The sequence below is a fragment of the Cupressus sempervirens genome, chromosome 9, assembly GCF_028749045.1.
Source record: "Cupressus sempervirens isolate cs-2001-9-10 chromosome 9, ASM2874904v1, whole genome shotgun sequence".
Taxonomy (NCBI): domain Eukaryota; kingdom Viridiplantae; phylum Streptophyta; class Pinopsida; order Cupressales; family Cupressaceae; genus Cupressus; species Cupressus sempervirens.
This window is the reverse complement of record NC_143126.1, coordinates 273,450,786-273,458,330: the sequence shown is the minus strand read 5'-3', so window position 1 is coordinate 273,458,330 and position 7,545 is coordinate 273,450,786.

Sequence of the window (7,545 nt, the reverse complement as noted above, 5' to 3'; positions counted from 1 at the left end):
CAGTTTTAAGATTCAGTTGCCTAGAAAAGAAAAATCTTTTTAGTCGGACCCACTTTTGGGTGTGACTAATCTTATCAGAATGATAGGGTGTTAGGGGAAATGGTGATCAAGATGAAGATGGAGATTGCTTTGGTATTTTAACAAATCCATTTGTGTTCATTGTTGAAGAGACAAAACCTATGAAAATGAGAATTCGTTACATGTTCTTGGAGAGAAGCTACCACTTATTGCGAGGGATGATAATGATTCTTTTTTACCAGAAGACAGATGATTATATTTAAAGAATTAGAAAGGTTGTTTTGAAGGTGATTTGTTTCCCTTGAGTTTTCATAAGAAGCCAACCAAGGATCAGATGGAACTAGACATTGGAAGTGGTTGTTGCAAGTAAAGAATCAAAGTTTTGCACAAATCTAGTGGCCAAAATAAAGCATGTGGGAAATAACCATTGAAAAAATTAATACTGCCAAAATGATATATGGCCAAGAAAAATGCCACGTGGGAGTCATCATTATGTGTACCCAATACATTTTATATCCCAAACTAAATTGGCAATCATGGAGCAAAATTTGTGTAACAAAATCATGTATGATGTCCAACTCCATAGACAAGGAGCCCATAGTTTTTAAGAGGGAAGCAATCTACACTAAGACCTAAGTAGGAATTCCACTGAGCATCATTGAGGAATTTCACTGAGTCAACAGAGCACTCCACACATTAAAGGAAAAGAAGTCATGATTAAAGAAAAGATGCATAGGAACAAAGAATGGTTGAGAATAGATAAGAAAAGACTTGCATAAACAAAAAAGAAAAAAATGTGTGAACAAAGCTGACATTGGGAAGAAAGCCTGTGTGAGCACCAATGAAGGAAGCAGGAAAAGAGCCACAGGTGCCAAATGAAATGGCAAGGTTAAAGGAACCCATATGTTAAAAAGCAAGCATGTTACACCATAAAAGGCCAAAGCAAAGACCAAGCCAGAGATTATAAACAAGGGAGTTTAAAAACACAAAGTCAAAGTTTAGTCTCATGTGAAGAACAAAGGGAGCCTCACGCATTTGAAAGGGCATGTTAGCCACAGTCAAACACGTAGCTGGCTAAGAGCACGACATTAGTAAACTAGTCAAAAACCTAAGAGAATGGGACACCAATGTTTAATAATAGAGACCCCAAGCTAATTAAACAACCCACACATATAAAAAGGGGGCCAAAGCCGCCATGAAGAAATGAAAAAGAGCCAGCGAAAAAGTAAAGAGTCTCTATGTATTGAAAGAAAGGGACATCCATGTTAAATAATGAAAAACGTAACTTTGTAGAGGAATTAGCCCACGTAAAGGGTAGAGATCCCATGGTAAAGGGTGACACCAATCAAAAAGGAGCTATCAGTTACATCCAAAGCCCCAGCACCATAGCCATGAGCAAAAAATGAGAGCAGCCAGCTAGTAGTTGAAGTTGCTGGATACCATGCTTAGTAGCATTACCCAAAATCCATGGTAGATCTCAACCTTGTATAGGGGTGGTGCTATGTTGAAAAAAATTACAGACCTTGGGTTCCATTTGAAGATCCCTTTTGACTCTTATGAGCCAATTCAAGTTACGATCTAGACAGATGAGTTTTGTAGTGCACACACATTGCAGCGATGTCTCTGTGCATTAAAGTTGTAGTGGATATGTTTTGATACCAGGAAGGGGAGATTTTGAAAGGCCAATGTAGTTTATATCTATGGATATAATAAGGATCAATTTCATTTGTTTTAAAAAGAAATGGATTGATAATGATATGTGACTTGGAAAGGATATGTGCTCAGAGCCTTTGCTGATGATCCGTCAGAGAAAGTTGTATGATGTTAGGGGGCTTGTGAGTCGGGTAGCTCTAAAGGATTGCTCGATCTGGTGTGCTCATTCTTCACTCCCTTGCAACTACTTCTAATACTCTCTTACAACGACTAGGAGAAGGCTCCTTCAAAAAGTCATATGAGAAATAGGCTTACCTTTTATCCCACATACCCTGTGTGGTTGAGTTTTTAAATCGTTAAATACTATTCTACACATGCTAGAGCTGTCTAAAAGAAAGAGGCCTTTTGAAAGGCTGCGGCATACGCGGGTGGGTGCCAGTTGTGAAAGCTGGCATGAGACATAAACATAATTTTGACCAAAGATGTAGGTGTGATGATGTGGCAGATTCATGCGGAGATGATACCAGATCATACCACGTGTCAAGATCACGTGGATCGCGCAAGACCGCAGGATTAACATGCTCAAAGTTTAAAAATTATGGAATGTAGGATACTGGCATGTGACAATGGGTCCCTGGCATGATGACATGGTAATCAGGAGTATGATCAGAGGTGAAGTACAGGATCGTGACACATGTCACGATCCAACGGTCAGCACACGCCCGCAAAACCAAAGTGCTCACCGATTAAATATTGCAGGAACACGGGAAGCTGACATGTGTCAATGGGTCCCAATGGCACTGACATGGTGAATGATGCAGATCAAATAGCCAATTAGGAAGTGCTACATGGCATCGTTCAAACCAAGTTTGACCCAAATTCAGAGGGGTAGGGAGAAATTTGAAAAATAATAAAATATTATTTTTTATTGTTTCTCAGCAAAATGCATGTTCAGATTTTTTTTAAATTCAAAAGAGTTATTTTTCTAAAGTTCAAACTTTAGATAATTTTAAATTTTTTGAAAATTTAAAATTTAAAAGCTATGCAGTCACAGCGCTATACCAAGGGGTGATTTTCAAATTGAGATTTGAGGAGTTCCTGGTAAGCTAAATATGCGATGTTATATATCACTAGAATCAGAGGAGAATGAAATTTTTGATTCTAAGATTATTTTTTGCATAGGAAGCAGTCTGTTTGAGCTATAAGAGGTTTTCTCTCAGATTCCCCATTTGCAACTATATTCAGGTAATAAAGTTCAAAACTATTTTATAACATAGAAATGACTTGAATGTGAGTAAAAGACAATGAAAATGCAATCTGGGGTGAATTTGACCACCTTCAAGTTAGTTGAATCAAGGTTTTATCAATATTCATGTGGTAGATCAGATATTCTGGCAAAAAATTGGGTTTTCATCATTAAACAGGAGATATTTGCAAGTTTGTTACAAAATGATGATGAAACCAAATCAGATCAAAATGGTAGAAAGATGAAAGAGGAGATGGAATTCCAAGTGGACACATGTCAGGCATAGATCAGATCTAGGAATTCATCTTCTTCCTATATCTTTCTTTCTTTCATCCATTGAAAGGGTTCCAATTTTTTCACTGTGAGACCATTGTGGGTTGGAAATCTTCAGTCCTTTTGTGAGACCACTTTGTTGGATCTAGATCTATGATTCCACCTTCATTCTTCAGCATTTTCTCTTGTATGAATAGTAGTAAGGAGGATAATACAGATAGTTCTGAGATGTTAGGTGTTTTCATGTTTTGATTTCATGCATTTGGTTGTATTGTTTCAAGGAAATGAATAAAATGAACAAGAATTTCATTAGTTTCATTTTGATATTTGTCTCCTGTTTTAGTGAATTTCCAATGTTTTATGGTCTTTGAACAAAGAGCCTAGGTCATAGTTGCAGTCCCTTAAGGCTATATGTTGTTTCATTGTTGCTTGTAATTCAAGGAATATGTAAATGCTTTAGAGAATTAGCAGGGTTGTAAGTTTATTGAGAAGGATATCATGTAAGAATGAGGTTTAGATTGAGCACAGATGTTTATTTACAAGGTGAATAGATAGATCGTATATCTGAATATATAAATAAGTATCAGATATCCATATGTATGCATTTGATTCATGGATTTTTCCAATGAATCAGGCACTGATAAGCTATAAGATCATTAATTCTTACTACTGCATATCTGAGGGTTTTTTGAATTCAACATTATTAATCAAATGCTTTTCCCCTTTCATGTTGAAGAACTTAAATATCTAACCCTCACTCAGCTTGTGAATTTCCTAGATTTGCAAGTAGCTATTGTAGATTTGTGTCATTACATGAGTTATTAAGAGATATAGGGGTTAAATTTGCTTTGTGAGATTCAGGAATATGTTTTTGCACTGGTACCATATTAATTGGATCTGAGGTCTACCCACCTAGGTTTTGCAGAGCTTGAAGTAGAAGAAGGGTCAAGCCTTATAGTTGGCCCGATGTCTGAAATGATGCATTGAAGATGGGAGTTAGTTGTCCCTAGATGTGTCATATTCTCATCGGGGTAATTGGAAATCGGTAACATTTTCAAACACCAACACCTCCAAGACCTTAATCCTTGGACTTGCAACCCCAATCTAGTCAAAGAGTCCACAACTATGTTTCCTTCCCTGTAGATGTTATGTAGGTTGTATCTCACCAAACTAGATAAAAGAGTCCAAATATATCCAATGATACTAGATATAGACCAACATGGTTCCGTAGTTCCTTTAACAGTTTCCACAATAATCTTAGAATCCTCTTCAATTCATAATTGTTTCCACCCTAGAATGACATCAAGTTACAACCCCTAGCAAAGTGCCATAGCCTTAGCCACATTGTTGGAAGTGTTACCAAGGTTTCTCACAATATCATCAATTGGAAACCAATTGAGTCTCTCACCACTCCCCCACCTGCAACACACCCATTTCTCGCAGCCCCAAAAAATTTCAACTTCAACATTCGTTGTTCGGAGGTGTCCATTTAGTGTTCCATCTTGCATAAGCTTTCAAATTTTCATATGCCTTGAAAGCCTCTGGAATATTCCAATATGAAGCCATTTTTTGATCATCAATTGTAGGGGGTTGGGGGTGTCCTCCACTTACTGCAATCAATATTCTCCTTTAAGAGTTCAAAATAATATTGGCAACCACAATGATGGAGCTTTCTTCCTCCCTAAAAAATCTAGTTATTCATTTCCTTCCACAACTACCAGTAGACATTGGTTGGGGGGGGGGGGGGGTGTGTTGGGCAGGTGGGGGGCTAATTATCCAAATTAATCTAATTAGAGGACAACAAAAAGGGCACTCCCAATTGATAATGAATTATTATAAGTCATTAAAAAAGACCCATTCCATAAGGAACTTTTGGAATAGTAAAGACTATATTTCTAAGGAAAAGAGGTATACAAGAAAAATGTGTAGAATTCTTTCCTCCTCCACCTTATAGAGATAACATCTATTAGGGATCTAAAAGCCTCTTTTCCTAAAATTGTCAACTATTACGATCTTTCCATGGATAATAGTCCACCAAAATAAAATAATTTTAGGAATCAACTTTTAATTCCAAATCTTCCTCTAGTACTAGGGTGTTTGATCATTCTTGAAGATGAGGAGGTAAGCTGACTTAACAGTGAATTTCCCAGTTGTCATTCTATTCAAAACAATTTTATCATCCTTTAGGAACTATTTTATTTTGTAATTTTCCAGCATGTCCGTAAGTTGAACAACTAGAGGTTCAAGGTTACATGGTATTCCATCATGTGAGATTTTTTTTCCATTTTCTATTTTTGGTTATATAATCACTTTCTCCCCATAGTTTAACTTAAGTAAATCCTTGAGATAACCAAACTTACTCATAGCCAAAGGTTTCCCTCCAAGCAAGTTGTCTTCCCAAAATCTCACCTCGTTTCCTCTCCCAATCACCTATCTAAGCCCCTTTCGGCAGAGATTTTTAATTTTTAATTAGGTTATTCCAAATTTTAGAACCTGTGGCCAGTCATTATCCACTAAGAAATACATAAAGGCGGTATTCTTCAGATATTTTCCATTCATGATATCTCCCCATCCTACTTGATACATAGCAAGTCGCCAACCAATTTTGGTAATTAAAACTTTATTTAGGTCATAAATATTTTTAACCTGTAACCCCCCTTTCTCCTTTGGCTTACATATCATATCCCAACTCACTAGGCTTATTTTGTTCCTTTCTTCATTACCTGTCCAAAGAAAATTTCTTTGGAAATTTTCAAGGTTATTAGCTATACTACAGATGATCTTAAATAAGGAGAGAAAGTACATAGGTATTCCTTGAAAAGAAGCAACCAACAATTGGAGTTCACTTGCATTGCATAATACCTTTTTCTTTTATCCTAAAGCTTTTCTTGCATTCTTTCCAAAATGGCATTCCAATATTGATTAGACACTTCCTTCATTGTAAGGGGAAAACCAAGGTAAGTGTCTAGAAGATCAGTAGATTAACATCCCATAATACCAATGATATGCCTTTGTAGATCTAGTTTTGTATTGAAAAAGTACATCTTTCTCTTGCTATAGTTTATATAATGCTTAGTGGTGGAAGCATAGTCATCCAATAGCCTTTCCCAAGCCCTAGTTTCAATAAATGACAAACAACCAAAGAGGAAATTGCAATCCATAAACTCAATGGATAACCTCTAGAGGTAAGGATGTAGTTGCTTTAACCCCTGTAACAGTTTCTCTACTAGCTTGATTGGAAAATGATCTTCCTAGAACCTCTGCCACCATAATGAGTAAGTATGGGGAAATGGGGTTACCCTATCTAAGTCCCCACCCAACACCAAACGATCCTCATGGTACCACTCACAAGGATCCCCATGGGCTACCATGAGGACCTATGATGATAGTTATATTGATGGCATTTATTTTCTTAATGTAAGAATAGATGTAGTATGGACATAACCTCAATGTCATGGAAAGCAATCAAACATGACTACAATCAAGGAAATATCTACATGTAAGTGCATATAGTGGTACAATATGTGGTGATATACTGGTCGATCTTGTGTCTCTAATGAACATTTCAGCATGAACAAGATCACCTAAAGAAAATCAAACTATGATAAATGTTACAAAAGATGTATCATAATAGTGATCAAAATAACGAAACAGAAAAAAAAAAAAGTATTATAAAACTATAAAAGTAAATGCAAGTAACTACATATGGGAAAATTTATCATTGGATATTGTCATCTTTATACTATATTATTTACAGAGGCACATTTTATGATCATATATCATCACCATCATCAAAACATCATGATATTATAGAGAATAGTCTTGACCAAAGTTCAAAACTATGTCACGTCTTTATCTAATGAATTGCTTAAGTGAAATAGTTTTACCTAAAACCACTTGGCACCTATTTGGTACAAAGAGTTTCAAGTGAAACTATTTCATCTAAGACTCCTAGACAAATAAAGTTTAATTTTAAAATTTAAACAAATTAAATTTATATGCCTTATTCTAATTCCAACATTTTTTAGAAGAAGAAGTTCCAATCAAATCTATTTTGCTTGAAATTTTTAAATCAACTTGGAGGCTTAACTATCATCAATTTAGTGTCATACTCCTTTTAAACATTATACACTACCTACAATTCTCTAAGCACAATACTTCCTTATTCATAACAACACTATTATCTCAATTGTAGGCACGCTCAACAATGAACAAGATATAATCTCAAATTTAGAGATACTCAACAACAAAGAAGATGCTATGTCCAACAATTATTTTGGGTAAAATCATTTGTATTGGACGTGATTGTGTCAATTTGGTTAGACTACTAACATGAACTAATCTTAAGCCCCACA